Raw genomic sequence first — 21750 nt, forward strand, 5'->3', positions numbered from 1 at the left:
CACACACACATACACACACACACACACACAAACTCTCTAATGAAAACTGTGCCAATTTCAAAAGTGAAGTTAAATTAGATTTCAGTTCTGCTTCCTTGCATCACAAAATGAGGCTCTCCAGCGTAATACTGGCATTCCCAAGCCAGGTCAAGAAAGTAGGAACTGATAAGCTGTCTAGTATAATAGCTCTCTAGCTAAATCTCTAGAAAGGTGCTGCATCTGACATTTCTTCAAATTAAAGGAAATTTCATAAGACTTAGTAGGGAAAAAAATATGTCAGATGAACAGATACGTATATCTTTTTGCACTTTTGCCAAAATGTCATTAAAATGATAGAAATACATTTGTAAAGGCATAAAGACATAAAGACAAGCAGAACAAGAAAGGAAACTACAGTAACAAATTTCTGAATGTTATAAAGTAGTTACATGACAAATGACTAAGCAGACTTGAGAACTGAATCCAAAGCTGCTATAGGAAAAACTAAAAATCAACCTGGTAAGATACAGAGGACTCACGAACTTCATACCAGACATGTCTGAAAGAATAGGTGAATAAAAAGGCAAAAATAGCAACTATGTGAAAGTATATTTTAAAAGCAGTTAGATTCCCATATGCCTCTCCCACTCTACAGCCTGGTGACTATCCTTCCCTCAGTCTTGCAGAACACTGAAGATTTCTTCTCTTAGAAGAGTAAAATAGTTCCCTAAACCAATCACAGTTTAGGGTATGGTAACATAAGGAAACTAGGTGATTGAGAAAAACAGGTATACTGGATGTTGACATTCCTTTGCCCTCTTTCCTTAAACAGCCCTAAGAACTTCCCATTAGGAGCTTAAAAGAGGGATTTCCTAGAATGTTTAGGTAAAAAGGAAAGATCTAAAGATGCTGTCATCAAGGCTTCTCCAACTAAACGGATCAATGGAATCAACCTAAAGCAAAGCGTATAGTGACAATGGCATCTAGAAGACAATATGGTCATTGTTTTAATTTCTCTAGGGAATTTATTCTCAGCACTAGAATTTCACATCCAGTCTATGAAGCAAGAGTGAGGATAGAATAAAGACATTTTCATGAAATTACTGGGAGATGTGCTGCACAGAACAAGAAAAGGCATGGCATACAGAAATCAAGATATCCAACAAAGGAAAGAGGCGACAAAAATCCCCAAATGATGGAGCAGAATTGCACAGTTGATACCTATCAGAAGGAGTAGAAGGTGACCAGTCCAGATTTAAATGAATGGAAAGACTCGGGTGAGATTCTTCAGAGACATGAAGTGTAGAGAATACCTGATACACATAAACATGTTAAGAAAAGATGAATTTGGAATTGGGTTGACTATATACACAGAAAATCAATCACAATGAGAAAAGACAATCATTAATCCTAGGGGAAGTAAAACATTGTAATGGAAAGGAATAGGAATCAGGGTTTAGTATATGGCTCAGTAACATTATAAATAATGTCTGTCAACAAACATAACAAGTAAATAGAGAAGACCAATCTAACCCAAATTTCGCAGTTAATGTGTTAAAGGGATAGTCACGGAAAACATGTGCATGCTTGTGTGGGGTACTATTATAGTAAGCAGTAGGAAAGACAGGAATGCCATATTCCGTAGTGGGATGTCAATAGATAACGTCTAAAACTGAAACATTAAAAAGGAGCAAAACAAACAGATTAGAGACATAAAGATAAATGCCCAGATAACTAGATAAAAGAGATGAAGGTGTTGGGAGGAAGAGAGGAAGATGGTTGCAGGACTGCTTTTTAAAATAATAATAAATATTATATAAATCTTTGATTCTTCAAATCAAATCCTCTAAAACTTATACTATCTTGACTTTATGATGTTATATAATTTGCCTAAATTGAATGCGTCAATTCTCACCCATAATTACTTTTTGTAAGCTCAAACATTGAAAATTTGGTAATGTCTTATAACTTGCTTCTGTGTTAGGGATCTATGGCAGACAAACTCTGAAATTACCCCCAATTATCCCTGTTTCTCATGCCTTTGTGTAATCCCCTCCCCTTGAGTGGAAGCAGAACCTCTGGTTTACTTCTAGCTAATAGAATATGACAAAGACAGTGGCATGTCACTTCCATAATTATGTTACATAAGATTGTAACTTCCATTTTGCAAACATTCCCTCTGTTGATTCTCTCCCTTTCTGGCTTTGATGAAGTAAGCTGCCATATGGAAAGGCCATGTGGTAAGGAACTAAGGGAGGCTTCCAAACTGAGGCTCTCAGTCAAGGAATTGAGAGTATTCAGCAAGGAACTGGGGTCCTCCATTGATAAACCACAAGGAACTGAATCCTGTCAACAGCCATGTGAGCTTGGACCAAGATCCCTCCCCAGTCGAGCCAAAGAAGAGGTCCCATCCCTGGGTGACAGCTTGATTCCAGTCTTGTGAGAGAACATGAAACACAGGACCCAAGTCATGCTTGGACACCTGACACACAAAACTGTGAGATAAAAAATCTTTTGGATAAGCCACTAAATTTGTGGTAATATGACCACACAGCAATAGATGAATAAAGGATCTAACCAGAAGAGACCATGATTTCAGCACCTCATCAACTCAAGTGTTACAAAGCAAAGATTGTTGACTTCTGCTTGTCAGAGGTATGAATTCTGACTGTGAATGCCCAAGCCTCCAGTTTGTTTGCATTATCCAGCTACTTAAGTTGACGCTACTACACCTAAGGTTCAGTACTGCAACCTCAGATGACTTCATTCTGGGCTATGTCATCCAAAAGTCATGAAATTATCTCCCAAATATTAAAGAATTTAAACAAATTACTATCTTTAGCAGTGCCAATCAAATGTCACCCAAGAGGTAAAGTAATATTCACTTCAGTATTTTAAAGGGAAAAGTCATAAGAGGTAACACATAATAGAAATTTTCTATTTAATAAAATGTATGAGTAGATGGGAAAAATCAAGTTTTTCACCCTGTAAAAAGCATACATTCTAATTACAACACATTAAATATTTAACAAATCCTGAGTTCTAGGTAAATGGAAAGGAAATTTCCTTTGCTTTTAATTTAGAACAAAAGGTGATATGTGGGTGGTGAAATGGTGCAGCTTATGGTGCCTACATTATTGTACAGAAAGAAAGGGCAGCAGGGAGCTAGAATTATAGAAGCAGGAAAAAAAAATGGTATGACAACCAGGTAGGCAGCAGCAGCAGCCGTTTGACTCTCTACTTACCAGCTCTCATAGGCTTCCCTGCCTTAGAGTTATCATAACTATATTGCTAAAGAAAAAAAAAGTGTGGTTATTTGTTACTTAGCTGTCCTTATCACACTGACTCAGAAATTAGGTATATGTGTGGGAAAATTTTCAAAAGAAAATCCGCATACAGCTGTGAATCACTCACCTGAAGAACAATGAGCTGAATGGGCAATCACTGAGACAAACTGTCACTTATCAAAATTTCTGTAAGCAATGCGTAGGTTAACCTGGGGGTCTGAATCTGTCAGCGCCACGTTTCTTCCAGCTGTCACAATCAGACAAGCTGCCTCCATCATAAAATAATGCAAGTCAAATTCAACTGAGTGGGACTCACAAGAAACATGTGAAATTCAACAGCAGCCTTGCCAGAATGATTTTGTGACAAAGTTGATGACAAAGGGTTGGAAATGACAGAACACATCAGTATGGAAGTCTCTCTTTAATGACCCGATGTCATGAATGAAGCATGAAGGACAAGTGACTAAACACGTATCATTCTTATTTAATACCATATTGAGGACTAAGGCTCACATTATCCTCTACAGGTACTGCTTGGATCCTGTATTAGTTTCCTTTGCTGCTGTAACAAATGACCACAAACTTAGTGGCTTAAAACAATACAAATGCATTCTCTTTCAGCTCTGGAGGCCAGAAATAAAAAGTCAGTTTCACTGGGCTAAAGTCAAGGTGCCACCAGGGATGCCTCCTCTAGAGGATCTGGGAATAATCTGTTTCTTGCCTCTTCCAGCTACTAGAGTCTATGGGTATTCCTCATTGGCTCTGGCTCATGGCCCCTTCCTCCCATCTTCAAAGCCAACAGTGTAGTACCTTCTATCATCGCATTTCCTTATTCTTTCTGTAGTCTACTCCCCCTCTACCTCCCTCTTACAAGGACAGTTGTGATTACATTTAGGGTCCACCCAGATAACCCAGAATTATTTTCGTATCTCAAATCCCTAATTTACATCACGTCTGCAAAGGCCCTTTTGCTATAAAAGGTAACATTCACAGTTTCCAGGAATTCGGACCTGGATATTTTTTGGAGCTATTATTCAGCATACCACAGGTCCTGTCTCATAAATGTTTTAATTGGAAGCTGTTCGTCTATGGTAAAGAGGTTATTACTCACATACAAAGCCATCTAAAATACAATAAATGTAAATTAATTAGAAAGTGAAAATCAATATTATTTTGACTCCTAAACATTTTATTAATTGTTCTTGGAAATTTTTGAGCCATTTCTCTTGGTAAGCATAATGTAAAAAAAACTAAAGAGCAGATTTTAGTGGGTCAATATTATCTTGGCAGTCTCATGAGTACTGCTGTGCGTGTGTGCATGCACACATGCACATATAAGCACATGCAAGCTTGTGAGGGTCAGAAGATTGGATAAAGGTATACCAAAAGTGAATACTTAAAGAATTCTAATGATACCTGCATGCTGTACTCACGGAATGATTCACACTATAATAACAACCATGGTTGCTGGAATGTACATCAGTAAGTATCAGGCAATTTTAATTCAAAAGACTCTGTGCAGATTTTGAAGCAGTTGCTCTGACACCTGAGGGTGTAACTATATTTGAAGGTGTGTGGGATGTGGAGAGAAGGAACTAACTTTTATTAAATGGCTACTATGTTTCAGGCACAGAGTTACAGGTTTTACAAATTTTAATGTTAATTAAGGCTCACAACAACAGATGCTGGAAGTATTAAAAGAAGAAGATAATAATACCCAGAGTGGATTAGGTAACTCTTCCAAGTTTGCCAGCTAGCAAGCAGTATAGCTAGACCCACATTTTTTGAAATCTAAATATCCATAATGGGCTTTTAGCATGCTACAGCCGATATAGGAGAGGTCAAGAGTCAAGAAAACACAGTAGTTCTTTCAGAAGAGCTCTGGGGAAAAAAGGAATGAGACAAGGGGAACAACATTATCACCCACTGCATCAGCTGACAACAGTAGTAGGTCATAATGACTGCAAAACTGTGTGCTAGGCCCTATGTAGTGATGACATCACAATACACAACTCTAAGCAAATAATGTTTCTACTTCTGATTCCTATTTCACTGTTTTGACCCTCCATCACTTATCTGGGCACAGAATATTCATGATATTACTTCTCCCCCATAAAATGGGTTTGACAACCAAGCCCAATTTCTTACTTCATCCTCAGGTGTAGCCTTACACCTTTAAATGAACAGAGATTAACTGCATAGATTTTCCATAATGGGGCTCATTCATTTTCTGTATTATAGTATTTACTTTCTAAAGCTGATTTTACTGAGATCTAGTTTTCCAGCTCATGCCACTATAGAAATGACTGTTAAACTTGATCCAACAGGAATCTGAGTCATTGCCACAATGGGAAAACATCTGTACCATAAAGAAGATAAGATTGTCATTTCATTAGACTTCCTCTTGACTTGAAACCATTAATCTTGGTCAATAATGGGTATTTATTTGCAGCTCACTAACTGAAATAAAACTGAAAGTTATACCATCAAGATACAGATAATTCTTTGGTAAAACCACAGCTTTAGGGTCCATGCCTCCAAGGATAATTAAAGAAATAGCTGTTGGTGTTCTGAGTCTGCTTGAGTAACCTATACTTTATGGGACAAAAGAGATAGATTAAGACGGGGTGAATCTAGGCCAAGACTTCACTGAGATCTCAAGTCTATGTATTGTGAATATGTGTTATGTGTGTTTTGTGGGGAAATGAATTAGGTAAGACGTCATAAAATGAAGGACTGAGAGTCAAGGTGGTTTTTTCTTTATAATACCTATAGTAGCAAAAATCCCTTTCCTTATTTATAGACCTCCTTTCATATCCTGCCTTTATCATAGAGAAGAATATATCTCTGGTCCTTTTTAGTCAATATCTATGAACAGCTGAAAATACAATGCAAGTAAGAATTCCTTCCCAAAGTTCCTATTTGCATTTCCATTTATTTACATGTGTTCCTTTAGACCTATACAGACCCAAAACAACCTAAGATAAACGCCACTCATAACTGTATCCCTCAGGGGAGCACTGTAATTAACAAAAGCTCATATACTTGAGTTTAATCATTTTCCCTCAACTCTTTCCATTATAATTCAGTTGCTTTGTGTTAATTCCTTTTTTTAATAACCTCCCAACTCCTCCTATCACCCAGGCTGAAAAACCCAGGAATCAACAAAGACCCTCTCTCTCAACTCTCGCAGACAAAGACCAGTCCAACAGAATCTATCCAACTTCCTTATTCCACTTTTCCAGCTCTGATTGGATTTGTATCTATAATAAATCAAAAAGAGGTCAACTAAGAACAAAACTAACATCATTAGAATAAAATCACCTTATAAACTGGAATGCATGGTGCTAATGTTATTACTTTTCATTCTGATAAAATCACCTTATAAACTGGAATGCATCGTGCTAATGTTATTACTTTTATCTTTTTTTTTTTTTTAGTTCGTACTGCACATCACAGTTTTAATTTTTTTTTAATTTTATTTTAAGTTCATGGTTCATATGCAAGTTTGTTATATAGATAAATTTGTGTGATGTGGGTTTGTTGTACAGATTATTTTGTCACCCAGGTACTAAGCCTAGTACTCATTAATTATTTTTCCTGATCTTTTCCATCCTTCTAGCCTCCACCCTCTGATAGGTCCCAGTGTGTGTTGTTTCCCTCTATGACTTAAACAAAATGACAAAAAAGAGCAAGCAACCACATTTAAAAGTGGGCAAAGAACATGAACACTTTCCTAAAGAAGATATACATGTGGCCAACAAGCATATGAAAACAAGCTCAATATCAATGATTAGAGAAATGCAAATCAAAACCACAATGAGATACCATCTCACACCAGTCAGAATGGATAATATTAAAAAACCAAAAAAAAAAAATAGATGCTGTCAAGGTTGCAGAGAAAAAGGAACATGTATGCATGGTTGGTGGGAATGTAAAATAAATTCAACCACTGTGGAAGACAGTGTGGCAATTCCTCAAAGATCTAAAGACAGAAATAGACCATTCAATTCAGTAATCCCCTTACTGGGTATATACCCAATGGAATATAAATCATTCTGTTATAAAGACATGCACACATATGTTCATTACAGCACTATTCACAAAAGCAGAGACATGGAATCAACCTAAATACCCATCAATGATAGACTGGATAAAGAAAATATGCTACCTATATACCATGGAATACTATCCAACCATAAAAAAGAATGAGATCATGTGCTTTACAGGGACATGGATGGAGCTGGAGGCCATTATCCTTAGCAAACTAATGCAGGAACAGAAAACCAAACATTGCATGTTCTGACTTACAAGTGGGAGCTGAATGATGAGAATGCATGGACACACAGAGGGGAGCAACATATTATTTTTATCTTTACTTGAAAAGTATGTCTTGGTTTCCTCTATATAAAATTCAAGACCTTGGGGATGCAGAAAAAATAGGTTGTTTCATTTGGGGTTTGTGATAGGCTGAATAATAGCCCTCTCAGGATGGCTACATCCTAATAACCAGAACCTGTGAATATTTTACCATAACCACACATCACAAAAGGACCTATGAAGCTACAATTAAATTAAGGTTCCTGAGAGTGACAGATTATTATGGGTTATCTGGATAGACCCAATGTAGTCACAAGAGTCCTTATAAGAAGGAAAAAAGGGTCAGAGTCAGACAAGGAAATGAGAAGAGGGCAGGGGCCCCAATAGTCTCAACCCCTTACAGCATACATTCAAATACAAAATACCATCTAAATCTCATCAGCTCAAAAGTCCCAAACCTTATCATCTAAAGAATCTATGGGTGAGGTTCTGGATATAATCCATCCTGGAGCAAAATACCTCTCCATCTGTGGATCTGTGAAGCTAGAAAATAAGTTATCAGCTCAAAAAGTACAATGGTGGCACAGGCATAGATAACCAATATAGACATTCTCATTCAAATGGGAGAAAACAGAAGGGAGAAAAGGGGTCACTATTCCCACGACATTTTGCAATCCAACTGAGAACATTCTATCATGTTTCAAAACCCAGGAATAATCCTCTGTGGCTGGAGGCTCCATCCTCTGGGCCCATGGCTCTGCCATGACCTCAGAGTTATCCTTTTATCATGAAGGGCAATGTGTCTAAACCTGAGTTATTTTATTAGCCTGTTTTCTAACTGGAGAATTTTGGAAGTGAAACAACCTTTATCATTTTGTTCTTTCTCTGTCTCTTTCAGTCCAAGCTGGCAGTGTTTCTGCTGATACAACATTCTCAAAAACTTTGTGGGTCTCCCACATACATTACAGGGAGTAAATCCATCAAACAACAGGCTCTTCCACAAATATATGCAGGATAATCCCATCTTTATTCCTGGCTCCTGTTGAGATCTGTGAGGGGATCCATGAGTCATATACTTAATCTTTTCAAACACTTTTTTCTGTGATTAAAATAGTGACCTTTATCTAAAATTTTTCCAAGGCATGAGCAAAAGGCTGCTCAGCCAACCTTTGGCATTCTCTCCAGAGCATACTTTCTTGTAATCAAATCTTCTAACTTTAGCAGTTTTTGAAAGCTGAATAGACTGAGAATTTCCTAAATTATCAAGTCCTAGTTCCTTTTTGTTTAACAGTTCTTCCCTTAATCTATTTCTTTCCTCTCACATTTTACTATAAGAAACAAGAAACCAAGCCATATTTTCAAGATTTTGCTTGGATTTCCAAGCAAATCTCCTTGGCTAAATCTTCATGTTCATGGCTTAGAAATGCTATTTCCCACATGCCTGTAGAACAAAATTCTGCTGAGTCTTCTGCCACCAAATAACAAAAAATCCTTAATTCCATCTGGGCCATCATGAGGAGTTCCTTTACTATTCCTATTTCTATATTTATAATAATTTTAATATTCTCTAAGACAATTTAATTTTTCTCTATTATATTCCTCACTTCCTTCTGAGCCCTTACTGGCAGAGTCCTTAATATCTATATTTCCACTAGCAGTCTGTTCACAGAAATCTAGGCTTTTCTATCATGCTCCTCAACATTCTTCTAGCCTCTTCCCAGTGGAAGCCACAATCACATTTTTAGGTATTTGTTAGAGCATAACCTCACTTCCAAATCTATGTTAGCGTTCTACTTCTGGTGTAATAAATTCCCACTAACTTAGTGGCTTGAAACAATGCAAATTTATCTTACTCTTCTGGAGGTTAGAAGTCTCAAATAGATTTTGAAATGTACCGACATTTATGAGTACTACATCACTAAAATTAAAGTGTCATAATGTTCATTCCTTATGGATACTTTAGGGAAGTATCTATTCCTTGCCTTTTCCAGCTTCAAAAGGCTGCCCGTGCTCCATGGCTCATGGCTACATCACTTGGATCTCTGCTTCTGTCATCACATCTCTTTCTCACCCTCTGCTTCTGTCATGGCATTGCTTTTTATGACACTACCTCTCATTCTTTCTTCTCATAAGAACCCTTGTGATTTATCTGGACCCACAGAAGTAATCCAGGATAATCTCATCTCAAGAACACTACTTTAGTCACCTGTGAAGAACTTTTTGCTATGTAGGCATACCTCATTTTATTGTGCTTTGCTTTATTGCTCTTTGCAGATACTGCCCTTTTACAGATTGAAGTTTTGTCACAACCCTGCATGGAGCAAGCCTACTAGCACCATTTTTCCAACAGCATGTGCTCACCTAATGTCATGGTGTCATATTTTGATAATTCTCACAATATTTCAAGTTTTTTATTATTATTATATTTTGTGTGGTGATCTGTGATCAGTGACCTTTGATGTTACTACTGCTATCACTTGAGGCACCATGATCTACTATCATACAGGATGGTGAACTTAATCAATAAATGTTGTGTGTGCTCTGACTGCTCCACCAACCAGCCTTTGCCCTGTCTTGTTCTTTCTCCTTGGGCCTCCTCATTCCTGAGACACAATAATATTGAAATTAGACTGATAAATAACCCTATAATTACTTCTAGTGTTCCAGGGAAAAGAAGAGTCATACATCTCATTTTAAATCAAAAGCTACAGGCCCAGTGCAGTGGTTCATGCCTGTAATCCCAGCACTTTGGGATGCCGAGGCAGACAGATCACCTGAGCTCAGGAGTTCGAGACCAGCCTGGCCAATACGGTGAACTCCCATCTCTATTAAAAATACAAAAAAAAAAAAAAAATTTGCTGGACATGGTGGCAGGCTCCTGTAATCCCAGCTACTCAGGAGGCTAAGGCAGGAGAATAGCTTGAATCTGGGAGGCGGGGGTTGCAATGAGCAGAGATTGCACCACTGAACTCCAGACTAGGCAACAGAGCACGAGTCCATCTAAAAAAAAAAAAAAAAGCTACAAATGATTAAGCTTGGTGAGGTAGGTATGTCAAAAGCTGAGACAGGCCAAAACCTAGGCCTCATGTACTAAACAGTTAGTAAATGTATTATGTAAGAAATACATTTCAAGTTGTGAATGCAAAGGAAAAGTTCTTGAAGGAAATTAAAAGTGCTACTCCAGTGGACACACAAATGATAAGAAAGGGAAACAACCTGATTGCTGATATGGCAGAAGTTTGAGTGCTCTGGAAAGACCAAACCAGTCACAACATTTACTTAAGCCAAATGCTAATCCAGAACAAGGCCCTAACTCTCTTCAATTCTATGAAGGCTGAAAGAGGCAAAGAAACTGCAGAAGAAAATTTTGAAGCTAGCAGGGGTTCATGAGGTTTAAGGAAAGAAGTCATTTCCATGACATAAAAGCACAAGGAGAAGCAGCAAGTGCTGATGGAGAAGCTGTAGCAAGTTATCCAGAAGATCCAGCTAAATTGATAAAGGTGACTACATTAAACAACAGATTCTCAGTGTAGATGAAACAGCCTTCTATTGGAAGAAGATTCCATCTAGGACTCTAATAACCAGAGAGGATAAGTCAATGTCTGGCTTCAAAGCTTCAAAGAACAGGCTCACCGTTTTGTTAGGTTGTAATGCAGCTGGTAACTTTAAGTTGAAGCCAATGCTCATTTGCCATTCTGAAAACACCAGGGCTTTTAAGAATGATGTTAAATGTACTCTGCCTGTGCTCTATAATAAAATAATAAAGCCCGGATGACAGTACATTTGTTTACAGCACAGTTTACTGACCATTTTAAGCCCACTGTTGAGACCTACTGCTTAGAATAAAGATTCCTTTCAAATTATTATTGCTCATTGACAATGCACCTAGTTACCCAAGAGCTCTGACTGGAGGTGTACAAGGAGACTAATGTTGTTTTCATGGGTGGTAATGAGGGAAGAGAGAGTCCTTCTCACATTGTTTTATATTGTGTTATACTCAGTACCTGTTCTACAAAAAAAAACAAGGAAGTGAAACCAAAGGCAGGCAGCCAGGCGCCAAGCACCAGACCCAAAACCAGACCTGAAACCAGGCCTAGGCCTGCCTGGCCTAAACCTAGTAGTTAAAAATCAACTCATGACTTAGAAACCAATGTTATCCATAGATTCCAGAGATTGTACAGAAAAACACTGTGAAACTCCCTGCTCTGTTCTGTTTCACTCTACCAGTGCATGAAACCCCTGTCACGTATCCCCTAGATTGCTCAATCAATCACGACCCTTTCATGTGAAATCTTTAGTGCTGTGAGCCCTTAAAAAGGATAGAGATTGTGCACTCGGGGAGCTCGGATTTTAAGACCGTACCTTGCCGATGCTCCCAGCTGAATAAAGCCCTTCCTTCTACAACTCTGAGGGGTTTTGTCTGCGGCTCATCCTGCTACATTTCTTGGTTCCCTGACCGGGAAGCAAGGTGATTGATGGATGGCTGAGGCAGCCGCTTAGGCGGCTTAGGCCTGCCCTGTGGAGCATCCCTGCGGGGGACTCTGGCCAGCCTGAGTGACGCGATCCAAAGAGCACTCCTGGGTAGGCAATTGTCCTGGTGGAACGCCTCACCAGAGCAGCAGGTAGCAGGCCCCCACGGAGGATTAATACAGTGGCTGAACACCGGGGAAGGAACAGGCACTTAGAGTCCAGACATCTGAAACTTGGTAAGACTAGTCTTTGAAACTTGCCCACTCCATTTGAGTGGAAGCGTGGCCTGATCACCCACAGTGTGCCTGTATCGGCACTTTTGTTCTGGTTTTGACTTGACTTGAATTGCTGAATACTTTGGTTTTGGTTTTATCTTGACTTGAATTTCTTGGTATTCTGATTTTGGTTTGGTATAAGTGATAAAAGCGTGTGTGTGCCCTCTTTACCCGTTCTTTGTTTTATGGTGAGTGTGTGATGTAAGCATGGTATTTTGTCTTGAGAAAACATGGGTCAGGCGCAAAGTAAGCCCACCCCCTTAGGAACTATGTTAAATAATTTCAAGAAAGGATTCAATAGAGACTATGGAGTCACTATGACTCCAGGAAAACTTAGAACTTTGTATGAAATAGACTGGCCAGCATTAGATGTAGGTTGGCCATCAGAAGGAAGCCTAGATAGGTCTCTAGTTTCAAAGGTATGGCACAAAGTAACTGGCAAGCCAGGACACCCATATCAATTCCCATATATAGATTCCTGTTTACAGCAAGTTTTAGATACCCTGCAGTGGTTAAGGAGACAGGCAGCAGCAGTACTAGTAGCAAAGGGACAATTAGTTAAGGAAGGTTCTCGCTCCACTGGCCGAGGGAAGCCGGCACCTAAAGTTCTGTCTGACCCAGAGCCCAAGGACTCATGGCAGGAGATAGCACCAACAGTGCCCCCCACCCCTTATCAAGCAGAGAGGCCCCCTTCTCCTGAGCCCACAGCCCCTAGGCCACCCAGAGTAGACAAGAAAGGAAGTGAAGCTGCAGGAAAAACTCCTCCCTTGGCAGCTCACTTGCAGCCCAAGACTGGAATCCAAATGCCCCTGAGAGAGAGCGATACGCTGGGATAGATGAGGACGGACACAAGGTGGAAAGGTGTGCCTTTGTGTATCATCCTTTCACCTCTGCTGACCTCCTCAATTGGAAAAATAACACTCCATCTTACACTGAAAAGCCTCAAGTTCTAATTGACTTGCTCCAAACAATTATGCAGACTCATAATCCTACTTAAGCTGATTGCCACAGTTACTCATGTATCTCTTTAACACAGATGAAAGGTGAAGGGTGCTCCAGGTGGCAACTAAATGGCTAGAGGAGCACGTCCCAGCTGATTACCAAAATCCCCAGGAATACATAAGAATTCAGCTGTCAGGAACGGACCCTCAATAGGATCCAAATGAAGGACCAGATATGGAGAGGCTAAGACGGTACCAAGAGGCACTAATTGAAGGTCTGAAAAACAGGGGCTCAAAAGGCCACTAATGTAAATAAAGTGTCTGAAGTCATCCAAGGAAAGGAGGAAAGCCCAGCCCAGCTCTATGAAAGACTGTGTGAGGTCTATCATATGTACACTCCTTTCGATCCAAATAGTCCTGAAAATCAGCGTATGATTAACATGGCCTTAGTTAGTCAGAGCGTGGAAGATATCTGGAGAAAACTGCAAAAACAGGCTGGGTTTGCAGGAATGAATACCTCGCAGTTACTGGACATAGCTAATCAAGTATTTGTAAATAAAGATGCAACAAGCCACCGAGAAAGCTGTAAGGAAGGTGAACACCAGGCCAGGCGAAACACTGATTTGCTGGCTGCGGCAATTAGAGGAATCCCCCCGAAAGGGCAGGGAAAGGGAGGTTCTGTGAGGAATGCCCTGTCCAATCACTCATGTCTGCAGTGTAACCAATGTGTCTACTGTAAATAAATAGGACATTAGTAAAATAAATGTCCCCAACTAAAGGAAAAGCAAGGTGATACAGAACAAAAGGCCTCAGACAAAGATGAAACGACTTTGTTCAATCTGGCTGAAAGGCTACTAGACTGAAGGGGACTGGGCTCAAACGCCCCCAAGAAGCCCATGGTCAGGATGACAACAGGGTGCAAGGACATTAAGTTTCTGGTCGATACCGGAGCCTAACACTCAGTAGTAACCACCCTGGTGGCCCCCTTATCTAAAAAGACCATTGATATAATTGGAGTAACAGGAGTCTCCGCCAAGCAGGCGTTTTGCCTACCACGGACCTGCTCGGTAGGAGGACATAAAGTGACTCATCAATTTCTGTATATTCCTGACGGCCCCTTGCCTTTGTTAGGAAGAGACTTGCTTAGCAAGCTGAGAGCCACCATTTCCTTTACAAAACAGGGCTCTTTACAGCTGAAGTTACTGGAAATAGGAGCCATCATAGCCCTTACAGTCCCCCAGGAAGAAGAGTAGAGACTTTTTCTAACTGAACCAGGTCAAGAAATAAAACCAATTCTAGCTAGGTGATGGCCCTGAGTATGGGCAAAGGACAATCCTCTGGGGCTGGCAATCAATCAAGCCCCTGTACTCATAGAAGTTAAGCCTGAGGCCCAGTCAATCCGACAAAAGCAGTATCCAGTTCCCAAGGAAGCCCTTAAAGGAATACAGACTCATCTTAGACACTTAAAAGCCTTCAGAATTATAGTTCCTTGCCAGTCTCCATGGAACACGCCCCTCCTACCTGCCCCTAAACCAGGGACCAAAGACTATCAACCCATTCAGGACTTACGCTTGGTAAACCAAGCTACAATGACTCTGCACCCAACAGTTCCTAACCCTTACACACTGTTAAGATTGCTGCTGGCTGAGGATGGCTGGTTTACCTGCCTGGACTTGAAAGATGCCTTCTTTAGCATCAGACTAGCTCCTGAGAGCCAAAAGCTGTTTGCCTTTCAGTAGGAAGATCCAGGGTCAGGTGTCACCACTCAGTACTTAGACTCGGCTTCCCCAAAGGTTCAAAAATTCCCCCACCATCTTCGGGGAGGTGTTGGCTCAAGACCTCCAGAAGTTTCCTACTAAAGACCTAGGCTGTGTTTTGCTCCAGTACGTGGACGATCTTCTGCTAGGACACTCTACGGCAGTCGGGTGTGCAAAAAGGATGGATGCCCTGCTTCGGCACCTGGAGGACTGTGGGTATAAGGTGTCCAAGAAGAAAGCTCAGATCAGCAGACAGCAGGTATGCTACCTAGGATTCACTATTTGAAAAGCGGAGCGCAGCCTAGGGTCAAAAAGAAAGCAGGTCATCTGCAGCCTACCGGAACCTAAAACCAGGAGGCAAGTAAGAGAAATTTTAGGAGCTGTGAGGTTTTGCAGATTATAGATTCCAAACTTTGTGGTGCTAGCCAAATCATTGTACGGGGTTACAAAGAGGGGCAACCAAGAGCCCTTTGAATGAGGACCTCCACAGCAGCAAGCCTTTTATAAGTTAAAAGAAAAACTTATGTCAACCCCAGCTCTAGGATTACCAGATTTGACAAAGCCCTTCATGCTCTATGTGTCAGAAAAATAAAAAATGGCAGTAGGAGGTTTAACTCAAACTGTAGGACCCTGGCCAAGACCAGTGGCCTACCTCTCAAAACAACTAGATGAAGTTTCTAAAGGCTGGCCTCCATGTCTAAGAGCCTTGGCGGCAGTGGCCTTATTAGCACAAGAAGCGGATAAGCTAACCCTTGGACAAAACCTAAATACAAAAGCCCCCCATGCGGTAGTAACTCTGATGAATACCAAAGGACACTGTTGGCTAACAAATGCTAGATTAACAAGTAGCAAGGCTTGTTATATGAAAACCCCCACATAACCATTGAAGTCTGTAACACTTTAAATCCTGCCACCTTGCTCCCAGTATCCGACAGCCCTGTTGAACATAACTGTGTAGAGGTGTTAGACTCAGTCTATTCTAGCAGACCCAATCTTCAAGACCAGTCATGGGCATCGGTAGACTGAGAATTATACGCAGACGGGAGCAGCTTCATCAACTCACAAGGAGAAAGGTGTGCAGGATATGCGGTAGTAACCTTAGATAATGTTATTGAAGCTAAGCCATTGCCCCAGGGCACTTCGGCCCAAAAAGCAGAACCCATTGCTTTAACTCAGGCTCTGGAACTTAGTGAAAGTAAGACTGTAAGCATCTATACTGATTCTCGATATGCCTTTCTAACCCTTCAAGTACATGGAGTATTATATAAAGAAAAAGGCCTGTTAAATTCTGGAGGAAAAGACATAAAATATCAACAAGAAACTCTACAATTATTAGAAGCAGTGTGAAAACCCCAAAAGGTGGCAGTCATGCATTGCTGAGGACACCAGCAAGTTTCCACATCGGTGAGCCAAGGAAACTCCCGAGCAGACACAGAGGCACGAAAAGCAGCATCTACTCCTTATCAGGCACAGCCCCACTACTCCCTCAAACACTTGATCTGGTGCCTACTTATTCTAAAGAGGAAAAAGATTTTCTTCAGGCAGAAGGAGGACAAACAATAAAGGAAGGATAGATAAAGTTACCAGATGGAAGAATAGCTGTGCCACAGCTGCTAGGAGCCGCAGTCGTGCTGGCTGTACATGAAACTACCCATTTAGGCCAAGAATCACTTGAAAAGCTGTTAGGCCAGTATTTCTACAACTCACACTTGCCAGCTCTTTCTAAAACAGTAGTGCAGCGATGCGTTACCTGTCGACAGCACAATGCAAAGCAAGGCCCCTCTGTGCCTTCTGGTATACAAGCCTATGGAGCGACTCCTTTTAAAGATCTTCAAGTAGATTCACAGAGATGCCTAAATGCAGAAGTAACAAGTATTTACTGGTTCTAGTGTGTACTTACTCTAGGTAGGTGGAGACTTATCCAACACAAACTGAAAAATCTCGTGAAGTAACCCATGTGCTTCTTCGAGATCTCATCCCTAGGTTTGGACCGCCTCTACGAATCGGCTCAGATAATAGGCTGGCATTTGTGGCTGACTTGGTACAGAAGATGGCAAAGGTATTAGGAATCACATGGAAGTTACATGCCGCTTACCGACCTCAGAGTTCCGGAAAGGTGGAGCAAATGAATCCAACTATCAAAAATAGTTTAAGGAAAGTATGTCAGGAGACAGGATTAAAATAGATACAAGTCTTTCCTATGGTATTATTTAAAATTAGGTGTACCCCCTCTAAGAAAACAAGATACTCCCCCTATGAAATTCTGTATCATAGGCCTCCTCCTATACTGTGAGGAGTTCCGGGTACTCCCCAAGAGTTAAGTGAGATTGAATTACAACAGCAGCTACAGGCCTTAAGGAAAATTACCCAGACAATCTCAACTTAAGTAAATGAGAGGTGCCCAGTCAGCTTATTCTCCCCAGTTCATTCTTTTTCTCCAGGTGACTGTGTGTGGATCAAGGACTAGAACATGGCTCCTTTGCGGCCACAGTGAAGAGGACCCCAGACCGTCATCCTGACCACTCCTACAGCTGTAAAGGTGGAAATAATCCCAGCCTGGATTCACCACAGCCACGTGAAGCCTGCAGCAGCTGAGACCTAAGAGGCCAAACTAAGCCTATACAATCTCTGCAAAGTGACCCTGAGGAAAATGACAAGCCCTGCTCCAGTCACACCTGGAAGGTGACTGGTCTACACACGGCCAAAGCATGAGGAGAATCATCGTAGGATTTATTTTCCTTATAACATGGACTTGTGTGGTAAAAGCTTCCACTGCTTCTTCCCACACAGAGGACAGCCTTCAGTGCATACATCAGGTCACTGAGGTAGGAAAACAAGTTAAGACAATCTTTTTGTTTTATAGTTATTATGAATGCCTAGGAATTCTAAAAGGAACCTGTTCGTATAATAACCCTCAGTACAAAGTATGTAATCCAGAAGTGGCCAGCCTGATGTGTGCCATGACCCCCCTGAACCCCCCATGATCACAGTCTTTGAAGTAAGACTACGGACTGGTCCTTTTCTAGGTGACACTAATAAGGTAATAGCTAGAACAAGTTTACAATCCCACCAACAGTGTAAAAGTGTTCCTATTTCTCCACATCCTCTCCAGCACCTGTTGTTTCCTGACTTTTTAATGATCGCCATTCTAACTGGTGTGAGATGGTATCTCATTGTGGTTTTGATTTGCATTTCTCTGATGACCAGTGATGATGAGCATTTTTTCATGTGTCTGTTGGCTGTATGAATGTCTTCTTTTGAGAAATGTCTGTTCATATCCTTTGCCCACTTTTTGATGGGGCTGTTTGTTTTTTTCTTGTAAATTTGTTTGAGTTCTTTGTAGGTTCTGGATATTAGCCCTTTGTCAGATGAGTAGATTGCAAACATTTTCTCCCATTCTGTAGGTTGCCTGTTCACTCTGATGGTAGTTTCTTTTGCTGTGCAGAAGCTTTTTAGTTTAATGAGATCCCATTTGTCAATTTTGGCTTTTGCTGCCGTTGCTTTTGGTGTTTTAGACATGAAGTCTCAACCATTATGGAAAACAGTATGGCGATTCCTCAAGGATCTAGAACTAGAAGTACCATATGACCCAGCCATCCCATTACTGGGTATATACCCAAAGGATTATAAATCATGCTGCTATAAAGACACATGCACACGTATGTTTATTGTGGCACTATTCACAATAGCAAAGACTTGGAATCAACCCAAATGTCCGTCAGTGACAGACTGGATTAAGAAAATGTGGCACATATACACCATGGAATACTATGCAGCCATAAAAAAGGATGAATTTGTGTCCTTTGTAGGGACATGGATGCAGCTGGAAACCATCATTCTTAGCAAACTATCACAAGAACAGAAAACCAAACACCGCATGTTCTCACTCATAGGTGGGAACTGAACAATGAGATCACTTGGACTCGGGAAGGGGGACATCACACACCGGGGCCTATTATGGGGAGGGGGGAGGGGGGAGGGATTGCATTGGGAGTTATACCTGATGTAAATGACGAGTAGTTGGGTGCTGACGAGTTGATGGGTGCAGCACAGCAAGATGGCACAAGTATACATATGTAACAAACCTGCACGTTATGCACATGTACCCTAGAACTTAAAGTATAATTAAAAAAAATAGCTAGAACAGAAGAAAGAGAGGTCCCCAAAAATGTAACCTTAAAATTTGACACTTGTGCTGCTATTAATAGTAAGCAGCAAGGAATAAGATGCAGTTCTCTAGATTAGAAAAAAAAAGTTACACAGCAGAAAATAAGTATATCTGTCAAGAATCATATTAATGTAAGATGTGTCAATACTGGTCTTGTGTCATTTAGGCTACTTAGAAAGAAGATAAAAAAGATCCTGTTTGGCTCTGAAAAAGAAAAGTCAGCCCCTACTGCACGAGTAGGATCTGCAACCCTTTAGAATTAGTAATCACAACCCCTCAGACCCAAAATAGAATAAAAGAAAATACGTATCATTAGGCATTGATAGGAAAAGACTAGATCCTAGCATAAGCATCCTAATAAAAGGAGAAGTTCTTTTTATTTAAGGAAAGTATGTCAGTACTTTAAGGAAAGTATGTCAGGAAACAGGATTAAAATAGATACAAGTCCTTCCTATGGTATTGTTTAAAATTAGGTGTACCCCCTCTAAGAAAACAAGATACTGGTTCTGGAGAACCAGTATTTCAGACTTTCTATGACGAACTAAATGTGCCAGTACCTGAGATTCCAGGAAAAACTAAAAATTTGTTTTTGCAATTAGCTGAACTAATGTAGCCCAGTCTCTAAAAGTCACTTCATGTTATGTTTGTGGAGGAACCATACAGGAGATCAATGGCGATAGGAAGCCTGAGAGTTAGTTCCTACAGACCCAGTTTCTAATAAATTCCTGGCCCAAAAGAACTACCCTGACAATTTTTAGGTTCTAAAGGTCTCAATTATTAGACAGTATTGCATAGCTACAGAAGGAAAAAGATTCACTCATCCTGTAGGACGGCTTAGTTGTCTTAGGCAAAAGCTGTATAACAGAACCACAAAAACAGTTAATAGTGGAGTTCCAATTACACAGAAAGAAATCCATTCAGTAAATGTCCAAAGTTGCAGACTGTTTAGGCCCACTCAGAATTCCACCAGGACTAGACTGCCCCCACCGGATTATACTGGATATGTGGACATAGAGCTTAAACTAAGCTTCTGGATCAGTAGACAGGGAGCTGTGAAACTGGCACCATTAAACCATCTTTCTTCTTACTGCCCATAAAAACAGGCAAACTCCTAGGCTTCCCAGACTACGCTTCCCGTGAAAAACGAAGCATAGCCATAGGTGATTGGAAAGATGATGAATGGCCCCCTGAAAGAATCATACAATACTATGGACCTGCCACTTAGGCACAAGATAGCTCATGAGGATATGGGACCCCCATCTACATGCTCAACTGAATCATACGGTTACAAGCTGTTTCAGAAATTATGACTAATAAAACTGGTCAAGCCTTGACTGTTCTTCCCCAGCAAGAGACTCAGATGAGAAATGCTATCAAAATATACTAGCTCCTGACTACTTGCTAGCAGCTGAAGGAGGAGTTTGTAGAAAATTTAACCTTACTAATTGTTGTCTACACATACATGATCAGAGGCAAGTAGTTGAAGATATAGTTAAAGATATAACAAAACTGGCACATGTACCCATGCAAGTGTGGCACGGATTTAATCCAGGAGCCATGTTAAGAAATTGGTTCCCAGCAACAGGAGGATTTAAAACTCTTATAATAGAAGTAATAATAGTAATAAGAACCTGCTTACTGCCCCCTTGTTTTCTACGTGTACTTCTCCAAATGATAAAAAGCTTCATTGCTACCATAGTTCACCAGAATGCTTCAGTATAAGCATACTGTATGAATCACTATCAATCTATTGCACAGGAAGACATAAACAGTGAAAATGAAAGTGAGAACTCCCATTAATAAAATGAGTAAAAGTCTCAAAGGGGGGAAATCAGGGAAGAGAAAGACCTTCTCACATTGTTTTATATTGTGTTATACTCAGTACCTGTTCTACAAAAAAAACAAGGAAGTGAAACCAAAGGCGGGCAGCCTGACGCCCGGCACCAGACCCAAAACCAGACCCGAAACCGGGACTGGGCCTGCCTGGCCTAAACCTGGTAGTTAAAAATCAACTCATACTTAGAAACCAATGTTATCCATGGATTACAAACATTGTATAGAAAAACACTGTGAAACTCCCTGCTCTGTTCTGTTTCACTCTACCAGTGCATGAAACCCCTGTCACGTATGCCCTAGATTGCTCAATCAATCATGACCCTTTCATGTGAAATCTTTAGTGCTGTGAGCCCTTAAAAAGGACAGAGATTGTGCACTCGGGGAGCTCGGATTTTAAGACCGTACCTTGCCGATGCTCCCAGCTGAATAAAGCCCTTCCTTCTACAACTCTGAGGGGTTTTGTCTGCGGCTCGTCCCGCTACATTTCTTGAATCAGAAATATCATTTGACCCAGCAATCCCGTTACTGGGTATATATCTAAAGAATTGTTCCATTATAAAGATACATGCACACGTATTATCACTGCAGCACTATGTACAATAGCAAAGACATGGAACCAACCCAAATGCTCATCAATGATAGACTGGATAAAGAAAATGTGGTACATATACACGATCGAATACTCTGCAGCCATAAAAAGAAATGAGACCGTGTCCT

The 21750-nt window shown here is 40.5% G+C and overlaps 1 protein-coding gene across 7 annotated transcripts in view; it reads right to left on the reverse strand.

Annotated features, from left to right (window-relative positions):
* Window positions 1-21750, reverse strand: part of ANKS1B (ankyrin repeat and sterile alpha motif domain containing 1B) — a 1261968-nt gene that overhangs the window by 974297 nt on the left and 265921 nt on the right. The window lies entirely within an intron of this gene.

This window comes from Theropithecus gelada, chromosome 11 (assembly GCF_003255815.1).
Source record: "Theropithecus gelada isolate Dixy chromosome 11, Tgel_1.0, whole genome shotgun sequence".
Classification (NCBI taxonomy): domain Eukaryota; kingdom Metazoa; phylum Chordata; class Mammalia; order Primates; family Cercopithecidae; genus Theropithecus; species Theropithecus gelada.